This window comes from Lepisosteus oculatus, unplaced genomic scaffold, assembly GCF_040954835.1.
Source record: "Lepisosteus oculatus isolate fLepOcu1 unplaced genomic scaffold, fLepOcu1.hap2 HAP2_SCAFFOLD_41, whole genome shotgun sequence".
Classification (NCBI taxonomy): Eukaryota; Metazoa; Chordata; class Actinopteri; order Semionotiformes; family Lepisosteidae; genus Lepisosteus; species Lepisosteus oculatus.
The window spans coordinates 798,148-824,392 of NW_027167945.1; positions in this window are offsets into that span (position 1 = coordinate 798,148).

Genomic DNA, 26,245 nt, shown 5'->3' on the forward strand with positions numbered 1-26,245 from the left:
TTATTTTCTGCATTTTCATCGTAAGGGAAGGCGCTCGTTTGCGATTTACGCGCTGAATATTGTAAGCAGAGGAGCCTTAAGGCACAGCCTCGCCTTAACACCATCGTTTGCATTGTCATTGTCATCCAGAAAAGCAGTCGTAAGAAAATGAATCTGTGGCGGCTCCGAACATTAAAAAAACTATATCTAGACTGCAAATACATCCCAATCTTACTATCAACACGTTTTAAGACCCCTCTCCTTTCCACCGGTATCCAAGCTAAGAGAGAAATATTGGAAATCCCATCTGAAGTAGCCCTCGTCTCACCTTCGGAGCTGTGAGCGATGGGGATCATAATTAAAAGGGGTACAGTTACTTTGAAAATGTGTATGTGATACTTAAATTTAAATAAAATAAAAAGATAAATTATATAATACAGACTGCTATCTATGTCCATGTGTTTAAGACGTATGAATCGGTTTTAAAACAGGCACACCCCTTCTCACAAATCCGACTGGAGTCTCAGTCCGTCGTCGCGATGAATTAGGAGCTCAGATGTAGGCTAAGTGATTGCAATTTACTTATTTAAAAGAACCACTTCAAATCAAAAGGGAGACATTTTGTAATGGTAGTTATCGTATTATAGTATACGATAACTGTATACGTAGTATACGTAATTGTAGATATACAGTACATAAAGGGTATGAATAGGTGTGAGCTTTTACTGTATATTTAATATTTTATCTGACCCACTTGTAGAAACCGCCTACTCAGATTTATTTAAGTGGTCTGCCACCATAAAGACAGAAAAATATAATGACACCCTGTTACATTAACTGTAAAATAAACGCCGTAACTGCGGCCATATGAAAATTTGGATAAAGATTATACAAACATCCTAAGGAGCTCTATGACATATGAGCGTCGTAATAATGGTTGGTGACCTGACGTAACAGTGCTCCCTGAATTACGTGATCTGTATATACCCAAATACAGATATATCACATAGGGAGATGCAGTCAAACATTGCATTGCTATCGTCGTGGTGAACTATTTCTCCGCTGTTTAAAACTTGTTTGGTAAGTGTCATCAAATATGCTTGTCAATTTGTAGCGAAATCGATATACTGTATCATAATCCTTCAGCTATCTATAATGTAGTGAAACGGCTAATTAATATTGATCAATTCCCTTATTCACAGTGACTTTTGCTCAAACCCCTGTTGCATAATGGGTTAATTTTATATAAAAAAACATTTATATCATAGATATAATACAAGCTTTGAAATGAAATAGCACATTTCCAGGTTTCAGTTAAACATTTTTAAAAAAGCTCATGACTTTAAGCATTCTGAACATTGAGAATGTTATTTGGGAAACAAATGTTTATTATAATGTTTATGTTTAGGATCTGTCTCCTACTGAGTCAGCATGCAGCATTCAACACCATTAGGTTTAATAATAAAAAGTTGTGTATTTCCTGAATTGTTTTTTTTTATTCTTTTCTATTAGACCATACTAGACTGTGCAGGATATCATTTATTTGCCATTTTTGCCTTTTCCAGATACCTGGGAAACAAAGCTCATATCTCATTTGCCAATGGAGCCCAGTCCTAAGCCTGGTGCTCTATCCCCCTCCCTGAAGGACACAGACTCGAATCGACCCGCGCCCTTAAGGCGACAGGATCTGATCTCCACGTACTGCCCGCCTCCCAAGATACAGCTTCTGAAGGACACCTTCCAAGAGAAACTGATGCAGGAAAAGGAGAAAAAAATGATCGCCATATACAATCGACGGCAGGAGGCGGCTCTACAGAAGATGAGAAAATCTTTCCAATATGTCAAATACGCTGCGGAGAAGAAGATGGGGAACAGCTATCGCTTCCAAACCCAACAGGGACCCGAGAAGAACATTGTGGGGTATGATCGGTCTTACCCCCTGAAGCCTATGGGTAACAGGAAAGTCTCCGGCCCTGGTGAGGTTCGGGCTGTGGACCGCCCGGACGCACAGAGTGATTCCTTGTTTGCCCCCACCCCGCCTCAGGATGGTCATGAGAGGCCCTGCGAGAGGCCGGGCAGGAGGGGCTCAAGAGTACGCAAACCTAAGGACAGGACTGTCCTCCCCATGGTGGCGACCCCTCCAGGGCAATGCCCTTCTCATGCCAATGGGAAGGAGCACTTTCAGTTGCAAGAGGAGCTACGAAAAGTGGCCGAGGCAGAGTCCGCGCTGAAGGAGGAGCATCGCCGGAGGGAGGCCAGTCTGCAGGATGTGATGCGCCGGAAGGAGGCCATGATGAAGGACGAGATTCGCCAGAAGGAAGCCATGATTCAGGCGAAGCTCTTTAGAGCTCAGGAGGAGCTGAGGATGGTTCAGAGAGAGATGGAAGACTCCAGAGTGGTGGCCGGAAGGGAAAATAGAGGACTCCTGACCCGAAGGAAGACACTCCAGGCGAGGCAGAGCGAGCTTCGCCCCAGAGGACCGTGGGCCAACCACTGCTCTAAGGCCGTGCCTCTTCTGACCTGCAGAATGGAGAAGCAAAAAGCCTTCACTCCAAAGAAAGCCCTTCCTTTCAAAGGAGACAACCTTGATTATGGTTCTCCAATGGAAGACGGCGGATGCGCAGAATCGCACTTTCCCTCTGCGCTTTCCCATCAGGAGAGACGTCAAGTGAGCCCTTGCAGCCGTGGGCTAGAAGATGTCCCCTGTGGAAGGAGAAAGTACCTCAAGAAAGCAAGGCTCCCTGAAAGTGACGTGTCAGCGGCACAGGCCGCGCAGGCCCACTTCAGAAATAACACCGCATGTCTGGATGAACAAACTCTGTCAGTGGAAAACAGATATTTGTCCCCTACAAGTCTGATGTGCCCTATCGCTGAGCAATTTCCATATGAGAATAGCCAGAGTGGAAACCCTCAGCTGGTGCCCTGTGAACTGTGTCACAGGAAGTTTGCTGTAGAGAGTTTGGAGAAACACAGCAAGATCTGCAAGAAGCTTCAGAATTCAAAGAGGAAGGTTTTTGACTCTTTCAAGCACAGGGCCAAGGGAACAGAACTGGAGACATACATCCATAAGAAGAAGGTTAGACCGCCAATCGTGGTAAGGGCTATCCTTAAACTCTTTCCAAGCTTCCCTTGTTTTCTCCTAGAGTCAGACTCAGCTTATAAATCAATGTAAACAATAAATAAGTGTTTTATGAAGTACTCTTCTGAAAAACTGCCGCAAAGGCACATTTGCCAGACAGAATAAATGGGTCTTAGTGACTTCTGAATTCTGTTGTAAAAATCTACATGAGATATCAAGCAAATAGCACTCACGGGAAACAAAACCATAACTAAATTGTACTCTCTACCCAATGACATGAAAGGTAGGCCCAGAAAGCTAAGTTATTACTGTATTGATATTTTCTTGCCTTGTGAATGGTTTGCGACCAGACTGTGTACGCAGTGCTAGTCTGGACTTTTTCTGGAAGCTGTTTCATTGGTTTCATTTCCTGTTCCCAGCTGAGAAAGAACAACTGGAGGCAGAAGCACGAGGATTTCATTCAGAGCATCAAATAGGCCAGGGAGGTGCAGCAGGTGATCACGCAAGGAGGGAAGGTTGTGAACCTGCCCCAGCCCCCCGCGAATCCAAACCCCGACTACGTGCCCTGCCCTCACTGCGGCCGGCGCTTTGCCCCCAGGCCGGCACAGAGGCACATCCCCAAGTGTCAGCACATCAGGAGCCGCCCTCCTCCTCCTCCTCACAGATGAAAACTGATGTGAAGAAGAGTAAAAGAGTCATGATCTTGGCTCACGACTCATGTCCTGCTTTTTCTTTTTAGAAATATATTTAGCACAGTTCATCCGTATGATGATAAAAAAAATGTTACCTTGTTTTAATAAAATGATTTTTTTTTGGTGGACTGGTGTTTGCGTAACTGTGGTTATTTCAGTTTTTTTCCCTTGCGAAAATGTGTGTCGACCGTGAAAATAAATTTCAAGCTGTTCTTATCATTCATACACCTTGACCTCCTAAAAATAATTGTTCAACCTAGAACGTACAATTAGCAGGCAATAGAACAGGTCACATTGGCCTTGGAACCATCAAAAAGTAGTATTCACACATTCTCTGCATCAATTTTCCTTTAAAACAACTGAAAAAGCAAGGTAAAGTGTGATTGATTTTTTTAATTAAAGTTATTTGATTTAATTTATTTAATTTTCATAATATTTGAAATATGTTGGGATTAATGTGACTCAATATTATCTGCAGCTCTTACACTCCAGGCACCTGATAAAGTGGAACGCAGTGTCTTTGCCTTACATGGCGCTCAGCTCTTCCTCAATCCCAGCAGAAGCAGCAGCCTCCGGGTCCTGCCTCATGCACAGCTTAAAATGCAACACCGAGTAATACAACAAACAACAGGGAAAACCATTCACGATCAGACACATCCGTTGATTGCTGGCTCTCAGTAAAGGGACATTGCATCATTACATCACAAAATAGACTACATTTCAAGGTTAAAGAATTACCATGTTCTGCGATTCAGAACGAGGCAGCAAAACTTCCTGTGATCTGATGTGGCCCTGTGACATTGTAAAGGAGCAGGCTTGTGAATACATCTCGTTTAATCCAATGGAAATATTGCTCTCAACTTTTTTACGTTTTTGCCAAAAAATAATATTACATTGTTAACTCTGCATAAAGAACCTTGGAATGGAACGTTTTTTGCAGTGAAATGTTTGCTGCATAACCTATACCTTTTCTCTCCTACATCACATTGCATTAGTCATTACAGTGATTAGTGAGCAGGAAGGGCTGCATCACATCGCAATTTGTGTGGAACTTGAATGCGAATTTGTTACAACATGGCGTAACTTACAGTACTTTCACAAAATTCATGATTTTGTGCTCAATTTTGAGTTTGTAAAGTTTTTCTATAATGTCAATGATTTTATTTTGTGACTGAAATTAAATACTTTTGTGTCTGCAAAATTGGGACTGTAGTTCCACCTTAACCTACTAGTACTGTATGTCTTTGGACTGTGGGAAGAAACTGGAGCACCTGGAAGAAATCCACACAAATGAAGGGAGAACATACAATTCCATCCAGACTGCACCCCAGGAATTGAACCCAGGACCCCAGCTCTGTGAACCACAGTGCCACCTCATTGCTATAGTCACTATAATTAATGTCAAAACTCATTTGCAAATGAGCAGCCTGGGATCCAAAAGGATCAAGACAAGGATCCAAACAAAGCACTATCCCAAAGCTTGGCTTTGTACAGTATATCATACAGGGCTTGATGCAGAAGGCAGATAATCTAAGTCCATGCAATAATTGCTAAGGGAAAGTGACTTTGTGTTTTTGGAGGGAAGTCACTCAACATGGAGCTGTGTTAGTGAAATGATTGTTCTGATGTACGGCTGATGTCCAAACACTGAAAACATGATTGTGTATGCAATCGCACTCCCGAGCTCCATTGGGTATGGTTAAAATAACTTTTTATAGTTCATCACATTCAAAGTGTGTGTACCTGATGAAAGTGTAACACGCATTTGGAGGAGTTATTCAGGATTTTCTTTCATTCAACTATTTCAAGACCCATTATTTTCAGATGTTGTAGTATACGTGAATAATGAAAGGCCTTCATATTACACAATGAAGGAATGACTTCGCAGGTGTGAAGAATAAAAGATTAATTCAGCTCACTTTGGGGAGTTTCACAATGGCCCTCCTTAAAGAAATGTGGGTTTGATTAAAGGAGTGAAGAAAAAGCACTGAATAATATTTGCTTCTGTAAACGTAATCATCTCAAAATATGGTTAAAGAAATTGAAGAAGGTTAAACATAATCCAAAACGTATAAGGTCAATTTAAATACAACCAGAATTCTAGTGTTTATGCAATGCATCTGTGGGTTGATATGAAATACGGCCGTTCTTAAACTAAACGAGGTTATCGAGAGCATATTCCGAGTACGGCTGTGGCCAGTTGTACTGTGAACTGCGAGGACCGTATCTTATCCTGAACTGGCTGTGCGAATACCGTCCTCTGCTGGCAGAAGGAATAGATTACAACGGCACTGTATTGGCGATTAGTCCTATTGCTAGAATATTGAAACAACAAGGAGTCCGCGGAGTCAAGCAATGCTGAATAAACAAGTACCTGAAATTCAATAGGATTTTGTGTATTGATTACAAATAGGTGTGAATTTCTCATGTACAGTGGTATTCATGGATTCCTTACACAAGCAGCCGTTGTTATGATACTTTCGTAATCTGAATATAAATCTGTTATCTACTTGAAACTGTAATTATTGAATAGATTAATGTCTTTGAAATGCTTCATTAACTGGGCAGTTTCCATGTTTGGAAATGTTTTTATTTTGATTGCTGATTGCTAGATACTGTATGTTTAATAGGCATGCTGTTAATATTTTCTACAAATAAGACAGTTATGCTGTAGTAAGTTCTATATAAGTTATATAACATAAGTTATATTTTGTTGTGAGGTCAATTTGAATCTCATACTAAATTACTGGTGTCCTTTTATCTGAGAAACACTACCTGATTGATCACCTGATGCCTAGAAATTAGCATGCACAGTAGCCCAGTGTTTAGCATTGCTAGCTCACAGTGCTGAGGCCCTGGGTACACTTCTGGACCTGGGGTGCTATCTGTATGGTGCTTGTATGTTCTCCCCATGTTTGCATGAGTTTGCTTTGGGTGCTCCGGCTTCCTCCCAAAGTTCAAAGAACTACTGGTAGGTTAATTGGCTTCTGGGATAATTGGTGAGTGTCTGTGTCTTCCCTGCATTGGACTACCATCCAGTCCCAGGTATCTCCTGCTTATTACTTTCTGAGGCTCTGGCTCCCCCGTGCCCCGCGACCCCCTGACCCCCTGACCCTGAATTGGATGAAGCGGTTAGAAAATGGGTGGTTTCTGTTATGCTCTGGTCATGCTCTGCCATAGCAACAACTTGTAAAAAATGCAGATGCTAGGATTTAACTCAAAGAAGGAGCTCAGATCACTGTGTTGGCATCACTGTACAGGTGTCCGGTGTGTTTTAGAACATATGTTAAAATCTTATTTACTAACTTCTAGACTTTTTACCCCCCATATCACTCTGCAGGTGCACAGTGGTCTGTGGACACCCTCCTTGCTCTGTCGTAAAACAGGAAATAAAAAGCAACTGGTTTTGACTTTAATGCACTGAGACTGTGGAACTCACAGAACTCTCTTGTCAGAAAGGCAGCTTCTAACAGCTTTTAAGTGAAGACTAAGAACACTTTTCTATTTTATTAAAATAGATTATATATGTTTTGTTTAAATATATGTTATAAATGTTAAAACGACAGCTCGTATAAGCTTGTATTTTTACCTTTCGATCATTTTTAGAATTGCTTTGAGTTGCTTTTACCATGATAAACAGTACAAAATATGAGGTGTTGAACTTGTCTAAAGTTTTAAAGCGCTTTATGACGTAAAGTGTGATGACAGTCCTTGGCGGTCTATGTAACAATTCTTCTTGAAGTAGGTCATCGGGCCAACAGTATACAAACATTACAGCTCAAGTGCTTTTGTATCTGAACGCTTTTAGGTAAGTTATTTAGCAGCTGCGGTATTAATCGTGATTTTAATGGCAAATTCAATTGCAGGTAAAATAAAAATGGCGGATAACTTTCATTCTAGCTTCGTGAAGCGGTCGCGCCACATTATACATATATACCATAATAAGAAACATAATATGTACAGTAGAATTTTTCACTTTAAGCTGGCATTATCCAGAACCGGGTCAGGGCCCGGACCCGGACCGTGCAGTGTGGTCCGCCGGCCTTCTAAAGATGTTTAGGAGATCGAGGCGCCCTTGGATTTGATTAGAAACTTGCATAATTTCTTAACTTGACCCCATTATCTTAAAAAAAACGGCCAGGCCAAGACCAAAGCATGAAGGCTGCGAGGATCGGGGGACTCTCATTTTTGGTCACAGCGTACAGTAGTAGATCAGTAACCTCTGTTTATCGTGATAACCTTTAATTATTTTCCAGTACTTTTTTAAATGATAAAACACATTGTCTCGCCAGTTTTGCTAAAGATACGGTTTTAGTGTTTACGCATAAATTTGTAAGCCGTAGGTTTAAATCTCGTGGTCTTATTTTCTGCATTTTCATCGTAAGGGAAGGCGCTCGTTTGCGATTTACGCGCTGAATATTGTAAGCAGAGGAGCCTTAAGGCACAGCCTCGCCTTAACACCATCGTTTGCATTGTCATTGTCATCCAGAAAAGCAGTCGTAAGAAAATGAATCTGTGGCGGCTCCGAACATTAAAAAAACTATATCTAGACTGCAAATACATCCCAATCTTACTATCAACACGTTTTAAGACCCCTCTCCTTTCCACCGGTATCCAAGCTAAGAGAGAAATATTGGAAATCCCATCTGAAGTAGCCCTCGTCTCACCTTCGGAGCTGTGAGCGATGGGGATCATAATTAAAAGGGGTACAGTTACTTTGAAAATGTGTATGTGATACTTAAATTTAAATAAAATAAAAAGATAAATTATATAACACAGACTGCTATCTATGTCCATGTGTTTAAGACGTATGAATCGGTTTTAAAACAGGCACACCCCTTCTCACAAATCCGACTGGAGTCTCAGTCCGTCGTCGCGATGAATTAGGAGCTCAGATGTAGGCTAAGTGATTGCAATTTACTTATTTAAAAGAACCACTTCAAATCAAAAGGGAGACATTTTGTAATGGTAGTTATCGTATTATAGTATACGATAACTGTATACGTAGTATACGTAATTGTAGATATACAGTACATAAAGGGTATGAATAGGTGTGAGCTTTTACTGTATATTTAATATTTTATCTGACCCACTTGTAGAAACCGCCTACTCAGATTTATTTAAGTGGTCTGCCACCATAAAGACAGAAAAATATAATGACACCCTGTTACATTAACTGTAAAATAAACGCCGTAACTGCGGCCATATGAAAATTTGGATAAAGATTATGCAAACAATCTAAGGAGCTCTATGACATATGAGCGTCGTAATAATGGTTGGTGACCTGACGTAACAGTGCTCCCTGAATTACGTGATCTGTATATACCCAAATACAGATATATCACATAGGGAGATGCAGTCAAACATTGCATTGCTATCGTCGTGGTGAACTATTTCTCCGCTGTTTAAAACTTGTTTGGTAAGTGTCATCAAATATGCTTGTCAATTTGTAGCGAAATCGATATACTGTATCATAATCCTTCAGCTATCTATAATGTAGTGAAACGGCTAATTAATATTGATCAATTCCCTTATTCACAGTGACTTTTGCTCAAACCCCTGTTGCATAATGGGTTAATTTTATATAAAAAAACATTTATATCATAGATATAATACAAGCTTTGAAATGAAATAGCACATTTCCAGGTTTCAGTTAAACATTTTTAAAAAAGCTCATGACTTTAAGCATTCTGAACATTGAGAATGTTATTTGGGAAACAAATGTTTATTATAATGTTTATGTTTAGGATCTGTCTCCTACTGAGTCAGCATGCAGCATTCAACACCATTAGGTTTAATAATAAAAAGTTGTGTATTTCCTGAATTGTTTTTTTTTATTCTTTTCTATTAGACCATACTAGACTGTGCAGGATATCATTTATTTGCCATTTTTGCCTTTTCCAGATACCTGGGAAACAAAGCTCATATCTCATTTGCCAATGGAGCCCAGTCCTAAGCCTGGTGCTCTATCCCCCTCCCTGAAGGACACAGACTCGAATCGACCCGCGCCCTTAAGGCGACAGGATCTGATCTCCACGTACTGCCCGCCTCCCAAGATACAGCTTCTGAAGGACACCTTCCAAGAGAAACTGATGCAGGAAAAGGAGAAAAAAATGATCGCCATATACAATCGACGGCAGGAGGCGGCTCTACAGAAGATGAGAAAATCTTTCCAATATGTCAAATATGCTGCGGAGAAGAAGATGGGGAACAGCTATCGCTTCCAAACCCAACAGGGCCCCGAGAAGAACATTGTGGGGTATGATCGGTCTTACCCCCTGAAGCCTATGGGTAACAGGAAAGTCTCCGGCCCTGGTGAGGTTCGGGCTGTGGACCGCCCGGACGCACAGAGTGATTCCTTGTTTGCCCCCACCCCGCCTCAGGATGGTCATGAGAGGCCCTGCGAGAGGCCGGGCAGGAGGGGCTCAAGAGTACGCAAACCTAAGGACAGGACTGTCCTCCCCATGGTGGCGACCCCTCCAGGGCAATGCCCTTCTCATGCCAATGGGAAGGAGCACTTTCAGTTGCAAGAGGAGCTACGAAAAGTGGCCGAGGCAGAGGCCGCGCTGAAGGAGGAGCATCGCCGGAGGGAGGCCAGCCTGCAGGATGAGATGCGCCGGAAGGAGGCCATGATGAAGGACGAGATTCGCCAGAAGGAGGCCATGATGCAGGCGAAGCTCTTCAGAGATCAGGAGGAGCTGAGGATGGTTCAGAGAGAGATGGAAGACTCCAGAGTGGTGGCCGGAAGGGAAAATAGAGGACTCCTGACCCGAAGGAAGACACTCCAGGCGAGGCAGAGCGAGCTTCGCCCCAGAGGACCGTGGGCCAACCACTGCTCTAAGGCCGTGCCTCTTCTGACCTGCAGAATGGAGAAGCAAAAAGCCTTCACTCCAAAGAAAGCCCTTCCTTTCAAAGGAGACAACCTTGATTATGGTTCTCCAATGGAAGACGGCGGATGCGCAGAATCGCACTTTCCCTCTGCGCTTTCCCATCAGGAGAGACGTCAAGTGAGCCCTTGCAGCCGTGGGCTAGAAGACGTCCCCTGTGGAAGGAGAAAGTATCTCAAGAAAGCAAGGCTCCCTGAAAGTGACGTGTCAGCGGCACAGGCCGCGCAGGCCCACTTCAGAAATAACACCGCATGTCTGGATGAACAAACTCTGTCAGTGGAAAACAGATATTTGTCCCCTACAAGTCTGATGTGCCCTATCGCTGAGCAATTTCCATATGAGAATAGCCAGAGTGGAAACCCTCAGCTGGTGCCCTGTGAACTGTGTCACAGGAAGTTTGCTGTAGAGAGGTTGGAGAAACACAGCAAGATCTGCAAGAAGCTTCAGAATTCAAAGAGGAAGGTTTTTGACTCTTTCAAGCACAGGGCCAAGGGAACAGAACTGGAGACATACATCCATAAGAAGAAGGTTAGACCGCCAATCGTGGTAAGGGCTATCCTTAAACTCTTTCCAAGCTTCCCTTGTTTTCTCCTAGAGTCAGACTCAGCTTATAAATCAATGTAAACAATAAATAAGTGTTTTATGAAGTACTCTTCTGAAAAACTGCCGCAAAGGCACATTTGCCAGACAGAATAAATGGGTCTTAGTGACTTCTGAATTCTGTTGTAAAAATCTACATGAGATATCAAGCAAATAGCACTCACGGGAAACAAAACCATAACTAAATTGTACTCTCTACCCAATGACATGAAAGGTAGGCCCAGAAAGCTAAGTTATTACTGTATTGATATTTTCTTGCCTTGTGAATGGTTTGCGACCAGACTGTGTACGCAGTGCTAGTCTGGACTTTTTCTGGAAGCTGTTTCATTGGTTTCATTTCCTGTTCCCAGCTGAGAAAGAACAACTGGAGGCAGAAGCACGAGGATTTCATTCAGAGCATCAAATAGGCCAGGGAGGTGCAGCAGGTGATCACGCAAGGAGGGAAGGTTGTGAACCTGCCCCAGCCCCCCGCGAATCCAAACCCCGACTACGTGCCCTGCCCTCACTGCGGCCGGCGCTTTGCCCCCAGGCCGGCACAGAGGCACATCCCCAAGTGTCAGCACATCAGGAGCCGCCCTCCTCCTCCTCCTCACAGATGAAAACTGATGTGAAGAAGAGTAAAAGAGTCATGATCTTGGCTCACGACTCATGTCCTGCTTTTTCTTTTTAGAAATATATTTAGCACAGTTCATCCGTATGATGATAAAAAAAATGTTACCTTGTTTTAATAAAATGATTTTTTTTTGGTGGACTGGTGTTTGCGTAACTGTGGTTATTTCAGTTTTTTTCCCTTGCGAAAATGTGTGTCGACCGTGAAAATAAATTTCAAGCTGTTCTTATCATTCATACACCTTGACCTCCTAAAAATAATTGTTCAACCTAGAACGTACAATTAGCAGGCAATAGAACAGGTCACATTGGCCTTGGAACCATCAAAAAGTAGTATTCACACATTCTCTGCATCAATTTTCCTTTAAAACAACTGAAAAAGCAAGGTAAAGTGTGATTGATTTTTTTAATTAAAGTTATTTGATTTAATTTATTTAATTTTCATAATATTTGAAATATGTTGGGATTAATGTGACTCAATATTATCTGCAGCTCTTACACTCCAGGCACCTGATAAAGTGGAACGCAGTGTCTTTGCCTTACATGGCGCTCAGCTCTTCCTCAATCCCAGCAGAAGCAGCAGCCTCCGGGTCCTGCCTCATGCACAGCTTAAAATGCAACACCGAGTAATACAACAAACAACAGGGAAAACCATTCACGATCAGACACATCCGTTGATTGCTGGCTCTCAGTAAAGGGACATTGCTGTGGTCCACGCATGAATCTGTTTTCTAAGTGCCTTATCCAATACAGTGTTGAGGCCAGTTTTCCCAGAAGCCATCTAAAGGAGAACACACAATAACTTGTACAACCTCCAATTTACATCACAAAATAGACTACATTTCAAGGTTAAAGAATTATCATGTTCTGCGATTCAGAACGAGGCAGCAAAACTTCCTGTGATCTGATGTGGCCCTGTGACATTGTAAAGGAGCAGGCTTGTGAATACATCTCGTTTAATCCAATGGAAATATTGCTCTCAACTTTTTTACGTTTTTGCCAAAAAATAATATTACATTGTTAACTCTGCATAAAGAACCTTGGAATGGAACGTTTTTTGCAGTGAAATGTTTGCTGCATAACCTATACCTTTTCTCTCCTACATCACATTGCATTAGTCATTACAGTGATTAGTGAGCAGGAAGGGCTGCATCACATCGCAATTTGTGTGGAACTTGAATGCGAATTTGTTACAACATGGCGTAACTTACAGTACTTTCACAAAATTCATGATTTTGTGCTCAATTTTGAGTTTGTAAAGTTTTTCTATAATGTCAATGATTTTATTTTGTGACTGAAATTAAATACTTTTGTGTCTGCAAAATTGGGACTGTAGTTCCACCTTAACCTACTAGTACTGTATGTCTTTGGACTGTGGGAAGAAACTGGAGCACCTGGATGAAATCCACACAAATGAAGGGAGAACATACAATTCCATCCAGACTGCACCCCAGGAATTGAACCCAGGACCCCAGCTCTGTGAACCACAGTGCCACCTCATTGCTATAGTCACTATAATTAATGTCAAAACTCATTTGCAAATGAGCAGCCTGGGATCCAAAAGGATCAAGACAAGGATCCAAACAAAGCACTATCCCAAAGCTTGGCTTTGTACAGTATATCATACAGGGCTTGATGCAGAAGGCAGATAATCTAAGTCCATGCAATAATTGCTAAGGGAAAGTGACTTTGTGTTTTTGGAGGGAAGTCACTCAACATGGAGCTGTGTTAGTGAAATGATTGTTCTGATGTACGGCTGATGTCCAAACACTGAAAACATGATTGTGTATGCAATCGCACTCCCGAGCTCCATTGGGTATGGTTAAAATAACTTTTTATAGTTCATCACATTCAAAGTGTGTGTACCTGATGAAAGTGTAACACGCATTTGGAGGAGTTATTCAGGATTTTCTTTCATTCAACTATTTCAAGACCCATTATTTTCAGATGTTGTAGTATACGTGAATAATGAAAGGCCTTCATATTACACAATGAAGGAATGACTTCGCAGGTGTGAAGAATAAAAGATTAATTCAGCTCACTTTGGGGAGTTTCACAATGGCCCTCCTTAAAGAAATGTGGGTTTGATTAAAGGAGTGAAGAAAAAGCACTGAATAATATTTGCTTCTGTAAACGTAATCATCTCAAAATATGGTTAAAGAAATTGAAGAAGGTTAAACATAATCCAAAACGTATAAGGTCAATTTAAATACAACCAGAATTCTAGTGTTTATGCAATGCATCTGTGGGTTGATATGAAATACGGCCGTTCTTAAACTAAACGAGGTTATCGAGAGCATATTCCGAGTACGGCTGTGGCCAGTTGTACTGTGAACTGCGAGGACCGTATCTTATCCTGAACTGACTGTGCGAATACCGTCCTCTGCTGGCAGAAGGAATAGATTACAACGGCACTGTATTGGCGATTAGTCCTATTGCTAGAATATTGAAACAACAAGGAGTCCGCGGAGTCAAGCAATGCTGAATAAACAAGTACCTGAAATTCAATAGGATTTTGTGTATTGATTACAAATAGGTGTGAATTTCTCATGTACAGTGGTATTCATGGATTCCTTACACAAGCAGCCGTTGTTATGATACTTTCGTAATCTGAATATAAATCTGTTATCTACTTGAAACTGTAATTATTGAATAGATTAATGTCTTTGAAATGCTTCATTAACTGGGCAGTTTCCATGTTTGGAAATGTTTTTATTTTGATTGCTGATTGCTAGATACTGTATGTTTAATAGGCATGCTGTTAATATTTTCTACAAATAAGACAGTTATGCTGTAGTAAGTTCTATATAAGTTATATAACATAAGTTATATTTTGTTGTGAGGTCAATTTGAATCTCATACTAAATTACTGGTGTCCTTTTATCTGAGAAACACTACCTGATTGATCACCTGATGCCTAGAAATTAGCATGCACAGTAGCCCAGTGTTTAGCATTGCTAGCTCACAGTGCTGAGGCCCTGGGTACACTTCTGGACCTGGGGTGCTATCTGTATGGTGCTTGTATGTTCTCCCCATGTTTGCATGAGTTTGCTTTGGGTGCTCCGGCTTCCTCCCAAAGTTCAAAGAACTACTGGTAGGTTAATTGGCTTCTGGGATAATTGGTGAGTGTCTGTGTCTTCCCTGCATTGGACTACCATCCAGTCCCAGGTATCTCCTGCTTATTACTTTCTGAGGCTCTGGCTCCCCCGTGCCCCGCGACCCCCTGACCCCCTGACCCTGAATTGGATGAAGCGGTTAGAAAATGGGTGGTTTCTGTTATGCTCTGGTCATGCTCTGCCATAGCAACAACTTGTAAAAAATGCAGATGCTAGGATTTAACTCAAAGAAGGAGCTCAGATCACTGTGTTGGCATCACTGTACAGGTGTCCGGTGTGTTTTAGAACATATGTTAAAATCTTATTTACTAACTTCTAGACTTTTTACCCCCCATATCACTCTGCAGGTGCACAGTGGTCTGTGGACACCCTCCTTGCTCTGTCGTAAAACAGGAAATAAAAAGCAACTGGTTTTGACTTTAATGCACTGAGACTGTGGAACTCACAGAACTCTCTTGTCAGAAAGGCAGCTTCTAACAGCTTTTAAGTGAAGACTAAGAACACTTTTCTATTTTATTAAAATAGATTATATATGTTTTGTTTAAATATATGTTATAAATGTTAAAACGACAGCTCGTATAAGCTTGTATTTTTACCTTTCGATCATTTTTAGAATTGCTTTGAGTTGCTTTTACCATGATAAACAGTACAAAATATGAGGTGTTGAACTTGTCTAAAGTTTTAAAGCGCTTTATGACGTAAAGTGTGATGACAGTCCTTGGTGGTCTATGTAACAATTCTTCTTGAAGTAGGTCATCGGGCCAACAGTATACAAACATTACAGCTCAAGTGCTTTTGTATCTGAACGCTTTTAGGTAAGTTATTTAGCAGCTGCGGTATTAATAATGATTTTAATGGCAAATTCAATTGCAGGTAAAATAAAAATGGCGGATAACTTTCATTCTAGCTTCGTGAAGCGGTCGCGCCACATTATACATATATACCATAATAAGAAACATAATATGTACAGTAGAATTTTTCACTTTAAGCTGGCATTATCCAGAACCGGGTCAGGGCCCGGACCCGGACCGTGCAGTGTGGTCCGCCGGCCTTCTAAAGATGTTTAGGAGATCGAGGCGCCCTTGGATTTGATTAGAAACTTGCATAATTTCTTAACTTGACCCCATTATCTTAAAAAAAACGGCCAGGCCAAGACCAAAGCATGAAGGCTGCGAGGATCGGGGGACTCTCATTTTTGGTCACAGCGTACAGTAGTAGATCAGTAACCTCTGTTTATCGTGATAACCTTTAATTATTTTCCAGTACTTTTTTAAATGATAAAACACATTGTCTCGCCAGTTTTGCTAAAGATACGGTTTTAGTGTTTACGCATAAATTTGTAAGCCGTAGGTTTAAATCTCGTGGTCTTATTTTCTGCATTTTCATCGTAAGGGAAGGCGCTCGTTTGCGATTTACGCGCTGAATATTGTAAGCAGAGGAGCCTTAAGGCACAGCCTCGCCTTAACACCATCGTTTGCATTGTCATTGTCATCCAGAAAAGCAGTCGTAAGAAAATGAATCTGTGGCGGCTCCGAACATTAAAAAAACTATATCTAGACTGCAAATACATCCCAATCTTACTATCAACACGTTTTAAGACCCCTCTCCTTTCCACCGGTATACAAGCTAAGAGAGAAATATTGGAAATCCCATCTGAAGTAGCCCTCGTCTCACCTTCGGAGCTGTGAGCGATGGGGATCATAATTAAAAGGGGTACAGTTACTTTGAAAATGTGTATGTGATACTTAAATTTAAATAAAATAAAAAGATAAATTATATAACACAGACTGCTATCTATGTCCATGTGTTTAAGACGTATGAATCGGTTTTAAAACAGGCACACCCCTTCTCACAAATCCGACTGGAGTCTCAGTCCGTCGTCGCGATGAATTAGGAGCTCAGATGTAGGCTAAGTGATTGCAATTTACTTATTTAAAAGAACCACTTCAAATCAAAAGGGAGACATTTTGTAATGGTAGTTATCGTATTATAGTATACGATAACTGTATACGTAGTATACGTAATTGTAGATATACAGTACATAAAGGGTATGAATAGGTGTGAGCTTTTACTGTATATTTAATATTTTATCTGACCCACTTGTAGAAACCGCCTACTCAGATTTATTTAAGTGGTCTGCCACCATAAAGACAGAAAAATATAATGACACCCTGTTACATTAACTGTAAAATAAACGCCGTAACTGCGGCCATATGAAAATTTGGATAAAGATTATACAAACATCCTAAGGAGCTCTATGACATATGAGCGTCGTAATAATGGTTGGTGACCTGACGTAACAGTGCTCCCTGAATTACGTGATCTGTATATACCCAAATACAGATATATCACATAGGGAGATGCAGTCAAACATTGCATTGCTATCGTCGTGGTGAACTATTTCTCCGCTGTTTAAAACTTGTTTGGTAAGTGTCATCAAATATGCTTGTCAATTTGTAGCGAAATCGATATACTGTATCATAATCCTTCAGCTATCTATAATGTAGTGAAACGGCTAATTAATATTGATCAATTCCCTTATTCACAGTGACTTTTGCTCAAACCCCTGTTGCATAATGGGTTAATTTTATATAAAAAAACATTTATATCATAGATATAATACAAGCTTTGAAATGAAATAGCACATTTCCAGGTTTCAGTTAAACATTTTTAAAAAAGCTCATGACTTTAAGCATTCTGAACATTGAGAATGTTATTTGGGAAACAAATGTTTATTATAATGTTTATGTTTAGGATCTGTCTCCTACTGAGTCAGCATGCAGCATTCAACACCATTAGGTTTAATATTAAAAAGTTGTGTATTTCCTGAATTGTTTTTTTTTTATTCTTTTCTATTAGACCATACTAGACTGTGCAGGATATCATTTATTTGCCATTTTTGCCTTTTCCAGATACCTGGGAAACAAAGCTCATATCTCATTTGCCAATGGAGCCCAGTCCTAAGCCTGGTGCTCTGTCCCCCTCCCCGAAGGACACAGACTCGAATCGACCCGCGCCCTTAAGGCAACAGGATCTGATCTCCACGTACTGCCCGCCTCCCAAGATACAGCTTCTGAAGGACACCTTCCAAGAGAAACTGATGCAGGAAAAGGAGAAAAAAATGATCGCCATGTACAATCGGCGGCAGGAGGCAGCTCTACAGAAGATGAGAAAATGTTTCCAATATGTCAAATACGCTGCGGAGAAGAAGATGGGGAACAGCTATCGCTTCCAAGCCCAACAGGGCCCCGAGAAGAACATTGTGGGGTATGATCGGTCTTACCCCCTGAAGCCTATGGGTAACAGGAAAGTCTCCGGCCCTGGTGAGGTTCGGGCTGTGGACCGCCCGGACGCACAGAGTGATTCCTTGTTTGCCCCCACCCCGCCTCAGGATGGTCATGAGAGGCCCTGCGAGAGGCCGGGCAGGAGGGGCTCAAGAGTACGCAAACCTAAGGACAGGATTGTCCTCCCCATGGTGGCGACCCCTCTAGGGCAATGCCCTTCTCATGCCAATGGGAAGGAGCACTTTCAGTTGCAAGAGGAGCTACGAAAAGTGGCCGAGGCAGAGGCCGCGCTGAAGGAGGAGCATCGCCGGAGGGAGGCCAGCCTGCAGGATGAGATGCGCCGGAAGGAGGCCATGATGAAGGACGAGATTCGCCAGAAGGAGGCCATGATGCAGGCGAAGCTCTTCAGAGCTCAGGAGGAGCTGAGGATGGTTCCGAGAGAGATGGAAGACTCCAGAGAGGTGGCCGGAAGGGAAAATAGAGGCGAGGCAGAGCGAGCTTTGCCCCAGAGGACCATGGGCCAACCACCGCTCTAAGGCCGTGCCTCTTCTGACCTGCAGAATGGAGAAGCAAAAAGCCTTCACTCCAAGGAAAGCCCTTCCTATCAGAGGAGACAACCTTGATTATGGTTCTCCAATGGAAGATGGCGGATGCGCAGAATCGCACTTTCCCTCTGCGCTTTCCCATCAGGAGAGACGTCAAGTGAGCCCTTGCAGCCGTGGGCTAGAAGACGTCCCCTGTGGAAGGAGAAAGTATCTCAAGAAAGCAAGGCTCCCTGAAAGCGACGTGTCAGCGGCACAGGCCGCGCAGGGCCACTTCAGAAATAACACCACATGTCTGGATGAACAAACTCTGTCAGTGGAAAACAGATATTTGTCCCCTACAAGTCTGATGTGCCCTACCGCTGAGCAATTTCCATATGAGAATAGCCAGAGTGGAAACCCTCAGCTGGTGCCCTGTGAACTGTGTCACGGGAAGTTTGCTGTAGAGAGGCTGGAGAAACACAGCAAGATCTGCAAGAAGCTTCAGAATTCAAAGAGGAAGGTTTTTGACTCTTTCAAGCACAGGGCCAAGGGAACAGAACTGGAGACATACATCCATAAGAAGAAGGTTAAACCGCCAATCGTGGTAAGGGCTATCCTTAAACTCTTTCCAAGCTTCCCTTTTTTTCTCCTAGAGTCAGACTCAGCTTATAAATCAATGTAAACAATAAATAAGTGTTTTATGAAGTACTCTTCTGAAAAACTGCCGCAAAGGCACATTTGCCAGACAGAATAAATGTGTCTTAGTGACTTCTGAATTCTGTTGTAAAAATCTACATATCAAGCAAATAGCACTCACAGGAAACAAAACCATAACTACGTAAATTGTACTCTCTACCCAATGACCTGAAAGGTAGCCCCAGAAAGCTACGTTATTACTGTATTGATATTTTCTTGCCTTGTGAATGGTTTGCGACCAGACTGTGTACGCAGTGCTAGTCTGGACTTTTTCTGGAAGCTGTTTTATTGGTTTCATTTCCTGTTCCCAGCTGAGAAAGAACAACTGGAGGCAGAAGCACGAGGATTTCATTCGGAGCATCAAACAGGCCAGGGAGGTGCAGCAGGTGATCACGCAAGGAGGGAAAGTTGTGAACCTGCCCCAGCCCCCCGCGAATCCAAACCCCGACTACGTGCCCTGCCCTCACTGCGGCCGGCGCTTTGCCCCCAGGCCGGCACAGAGGCACTTCCCCAAGTGTCAGCACATCAGGAGCCGCCCTCCTCCTCCTCCTCGCAGATGAAAACTGATGTGAAGAAGAGCAAAAGAATCATGATCTTGGCTCACGACTCACGTCCTGCTTTTTCTTTTTAGAAACACATTTAGCACAGTTCATCCGTATGATGATGAAAAAAAAATGTTACCTTATTTTAATTAAATGATTTTTTTTTGGTGGACTGGTGTTTGCGTAGCTGTGGTTATTTCAGTTTTTCTCTTATCATTCATACACCTTGACCTCCTAAAAATAATTTTTCAACCTGGAACGTACAATTAGCAGGCAATAGAACAGGTCACATTGGTCTTGGAACCATCAAAAAGCAGTATTCACACATTCTCGGCATCAATTTTCCTTAAAAACAACTGAAAAAGCAAGGTAAAGAGTGATTGATTTTTTTAATGAAAGTTATTTGATTTAATTTATTTAATTTTCATAATATTTGAAATATGTTGGGATTAATGTGACTCAATATTATCTGCAGCTCTTACACTCCAGGCACCTGATAAAGTGGAACGCAGTGTCTTTGCCTTACATGGCGCTCAGCTCTTCCTCAATCCCAGCAGAAGCACCAGCAGAAGCAGCAGCCTCCGGGTCCTGCCTCATGCACAGCTTAAAATGCAACACCAAGTAATACAACAAACAACAGGGAAAACCATTCACGATCAGACACATCCGTTGATTGCTGGCTCTCAGTAAAGGGACATTGCATCATTACATCACAAAATAGACTACATTTCAAGGTTAAAGAATTACCATGTTCTGCGATTCAGAACGAGGCAGCAAAACGTCCTATAATCTGTTGTGGCCCTATGACATTGTAAAGGAGCAGGCTTGTGAATACATCTCGTTTAATCCAATGGAAATATAACTCTCAACTTTTTTACGTTTTTGCCAATAAATAATACTACATTGTTAACTCTGCATAAAGAACCTTGGAATGGAACGTTTTTTGCAGTGAAATGTTTGCTGCATAACCTATACCCTTTCTCTCCTACATCACATTGCATTAGTCATTACAGTGATTAGTGAGCAGGAAGGGCTGCATCACATCGCAATTTGTGTGGAACTTGAATGCGAATTTGTTACAACATGGCGTAACTTACAGTCCTTTCACAAAATTCATGATTTTGTGCTCAATTTTGAGTTTGTAAAGTTTTTCTAAAATGTCAATGATTTTATTTTGTGACTGAAATTAAATAATTTTGTGTCTGCAAAATTGGGACTGTAGTTCCACCTTAACCTACTAGTACTGTATGTCTTTGGACTGTGGGAAGAAACTGGAGCACCTGGAAGAAATCCACACAAATGAAGGGAGAACATACAATTCCATCCAGACTGCACCCCAGGAATTGAACCCAGGACCCCAGCTCTGTGAACCACAGTGCCAGCTCATTGCTATAGTCACTATAATTAATGTCAAAACTCATTTGCAAATGAGCAGCCTGGGATCCAAAAGGATCAAGACAAGGATCCAAACAAAGCACTATCCCAAAGCTTGGCTTTGTACCGTATATAATACAGGGCTTGATGCAGAAGGCAGATAATCAAAGTCCATGCAATAATTGCTAAGGGAAAGTGACTTTGTGTTCTTGGAGGGAAGTCACTCAACATGGAGCTGTGTTAGTGAAATGATTGTTCTGATGTACGGCTGATGTCCAAACACTGAAAACATGATTGTGTATGCAATCGCACTCCTGAGCTCCATTGGGTATGGTTAAAATAACTTTTTATAGTTCATCACATTCAAAGTGTGTGTACTTGATGAAAGTGTAACACGCATTTGGAGGAGTTATTCAGGATTTTCTTTCATTCAACTATTTCAAGACCCATTATTTTCAGATGTTGTAGTATACGTGAATAATGAAAGGCCTTCATATTACACAATGTAGGAATGACTTCGCAGGTGTGAAGAATAAAAGATTAATTCAGCTCACTTTGGGGAGTTTCACAATGGCCCTCCTTATAGAAATGTGGGTTTGATTAAAGGAGTGAAGAAAAAGCACTGAATAATATTTGCTTCTGTAAACGTAATCATCTCAAAATATGGTTGAAGAAATTGAAGAAGGTTAAACATAATCCAAAACGTATAAGGTCAATTTAAGTACAACCAGAATTCTAGTGTTTATGCAATGCATCTGTGGGTTGATATGAAATATGGCCGTACTTAAACTAAACGAGGTTATCGAGAGCATATTCCGAATACGGCTTTGGCCAGTTGTACTGTGAACTGCGAGGACCGTATCTTATCCTGAACTGGCTGTGCGAATACCGTCCTCTGCTGGCAGAAGGAATAGATTACAACGGCACTGTATTGGCGATTAGTCCTATTGCTAGAATATTGAAACAACAAGGAGTCCGCGGAGTCAAGCAATGCTGAATAAACAAGTACCTGAAATTCAATAGGATTTTGTGTATTGATTACAAATAGGTGTGGAATTCTCATGTACAGTGGTATTCATGGATTTCTTACACAAGCAGCAGTTGTTATGATGCTTTCGTAATCTGAATATAAATCTGTTATCTACTTAAAACTGTAATTATTGAATAGATTAATGTCTTTGAAATGCTTCATTAACTGGGCAGTTTCCATGTTTGGAAATGTTTTTATTTTGATTGCTGATTGCTAGATACTGTATGTTTAATAGGCATGCTGTTAATATTTTCTACAAGAGCCAAATAAGACAGTTATGCTGTAGTAAGTTCTATATAAGTTATATAACATAAGTTATATTTTGTTCTGAGGTCAATTTGAATCTCATACTAAATAACTGGTGTCCTTTTATCTGAGAAACACTACCTGATTGATCACCTGATGCCTAGAAATTAGCATGCACAGTAGCCCAGCGTTTAGCATTGCTAGCTCACAGTGCTGAGGCCCTGGGTACACTTCTGGACCTGGGGTGCTATCTGTATGGAGCTTGTATGTTCTCCCCATGTTTGCATGAGTTTGCTTTGGGTGCTCCGGCTTCCTCCCACAGTTCAAAGAACTACTGGTAGGTTAATTGGCTTCTGGGATAATTGGTGAGTGTCTGTGTCTTCCCTGCATTGGACTACCATCCAGTCCCAGGTATCTCCTGCTTATTACTTTCTGAGGCTCTGGCTCCCCCGTGCCCCGCGACCCCCTGACCCCCTGACCCTGAATTGGATGAAGCGGTTAGAAAATGGGTGGTTTCTGTTATGCTCTGGTCATGCTCTGCCATAGCAACAACTTGTAAAAAATGCAGATGCTAGGATTTAACTCAAAGAAGGAGCTCAGAGCACTGTGTTGGCATCACTGTACAGGTGTCCGGTTTGTTTTAGAACATGTGCTAAAATCTTATTTACTAACTTCTAGACTTTTTACCCCCCATATCAGTCTGCAGGTGCACAGTGGTCTGTGGACACCCTCCTTGCTCTGTCGTAAAAGAGGAAATAAAAAGCAACTGGTTTTGACTTTAATGCACTGAGACTGTGGAACTCACAGAACTCTCTTGTCAGAAAGGCAGCTTCTAACAGCTTTTAAGTGAAGACTAAGAACACTTTTCTATTTTATTAAAATAGATGATATATGTTTTGTTTAAATATATGTTATAAATGTTAAAACGACAGCTCGTATAAGCTTGTATTTTTACCTTTCGATCATTTTTATAATTGCTTTGAGTTGCTTTTACCATGATAAACAGTACAAAATATGAGGTGTTGAACTTGTCTAAAGTTTTAAAGCGCTTTATGACGTAAAGTGTGATGACAGTCCTTGGCGGTCTATGTAACAATTCTTCTTGAAGTAGGTCATCGGGCCAACAGTATACAAACATTACAGCTCAAGTGCTTTTGTATCTGAACGCTTTTAGGTAAGTTATTTAGCAGCTGCGGTATTAATAATGATTTTAATGGCAAATTCAATTGCAGGTAAAATAAAAATGGCGGATAACTTTCTTTCTAGCTTCGTGAAGCGGTCGCGCTATATTATACATATATACCATAATAAGAAACATAATATGTACAGTAGAATTTTTCACTTTAAGCTGGCATTATCCAGAACCGGGTCAGGGCCCGGACCCGGACCGTGCAGTGTGGTCCGTCGGCCTTCTAAAGATGTTTAGGAGATCGGGGCGCCCTTGGATTTGATTAGAAACTTGCATAATTTCTTAACTTGACCCCATTATCTTAAAAAAAACGGCCAGGCCAAGACCAAAGCATGAAGGCTGCGAGGATCGGGGGACTCTCATTTTTGGTCACAGCGTACAGTAGTAGATCAGTAACCTCTGTTTATCGTGATAACCTTTAATTATTTTCCAGTACTTTTTTAAATGATAAAACACATTGTCTCGCCAGTTTTGCTAAAGATACGGTTTTAGTGTTTACGCATAAATTTGTAAGCCGTAGGTTTAAATCTCGTGGTCTTATTTTCTGCATTTTCATCGTAAGGGAAGGCGCTCGTTTGCGATTTACACGCTGAATATTGTATGCAGAGGAGCCTTAAGGCACAGCCTCGCCTTAACACCATCGTTTGCATTGTCATTGTCATCCAGAAAAGCAGTCGTAAGAAAATGAATCTGTGGCGGCTCCGAACATTAAAAAAACTATATCTAGACTGCAAATACATCCCAATCTTACTATCAACACGTTTTAAGACCCCTCTCCTTTCCACCGGTATACAAGCTAAGAGAGAAATATTGGAAATCCCATCTGAAGTAGCCCTCGTCTCACCTTCGGAGCTGTGAGCGATGGGGATCATAATTAAAAGGGGTACAGTTACTTTGAAAATGTGTATGTGATACTTAAATTTAAATAAAATAAAAAGATAAATTATATAACACAGACTGCTATCTATGTCCATGTGTTTAAGACGTATGAATCGGTTTTAAAACAGGCACACCCCTTCTCACAAATCCGACTGGAGTCTCAGTCCGTCGTCGCGATGAATTAGGAGCTCAGATGTAGGCTAAGTGATTGCAATTTACTTATTTAAAAGAACCACTTCAAATCAAAAGGGAGACATTTTGTAATGGTAGTTATCGTATTATAGTATACGATAACTGTATACGTAGTATACGTAATTGTAGATATACAGTACATAAAGGGTATGAATAGGTGTGAGCTTTTACTGTATATTTAATATTTTATCTGACCCACTTGTAGAAACCGCCTACTCAGATTTATTTAAGTGGTCTGCCACCATAAAGACAGAAAAATATAATGACACCCTGTTACATTAACTGTAAAATAAACGCCGTAACTGCGGCCATATGAAAATTTGGATAAAGATTATACAAACATCCTAAGGAGCTCTATGACATATGAGCGTCGTAATAATGGTTGGTGACCTGACGTAACAGTGCTCCCTGAATTACGTGATCTGTATATACCCAAATACAGATATATCACATAGGGAGATGCAGTCAAACATTGCATTGCTATCGTCGTGGTGAACTATTTCTCCGCTGTTTAAAACTTGTTTGGTAAGTGTCATCAAATATGCTTGTCAATTTGTAGCGAAATCGATATACTGTATCATAATCCTTCAGCTATCTATAATGTAGTGAAACGGCTAATTAATATTGATCAATTCCCTTATTCACAGTGACTTTTGCTCAAACCCCTGTTGCATAATGGGTTAATTTTATATAAAAAAACATTTATATCATAGATATAATACAAGCTTTGAAATGAAATAGCACATTTCCAGGTTTCAGTTAAACATTTTTAAAAAAGCTCATGACTTTAAGCATTCTGAACATTGAGAATGTTATTTGGGAAACAAATGTTTATTATAATGTTTATGTTTAGGATCTGTCTCCTACTGAGTCAGCATGCAGCATTCAACACCATTAGGTTTAATATTAAAAAGTTGTGTATTTCCTGAATTGTTTTTTTTTTATTCTTTTCTATTAGACCATACTAGACTGTGCAGGATATCATTTATTTGCCATTTTTGCCTTTTCCAGATACCTGGGAAACAAAGCTCATATCTCATTTGCCAATGGAGCCCAGTCCTAAGCCTGGTGCTCTGTCCCCCTCCCCGAAGGACACAGACTCGAATCGACCCGCGCCCTTAAGGCAACAGGATCTGATCTCCACGTACTGCCCGCCTCCCAAGATACAGCTTCTGAAGGACACCTTCCAAGAGAAACTGATGCAGGAAAAGGAGAAAAAAATGATCGCCATGTACAATCGGCGGCAGGAGGCAGCTCTACAGAAGATGAGAAAATGTTTCCAATATGTCAAATACGCTGCGGAGAAGAAGATGGGGAACAGCTATCG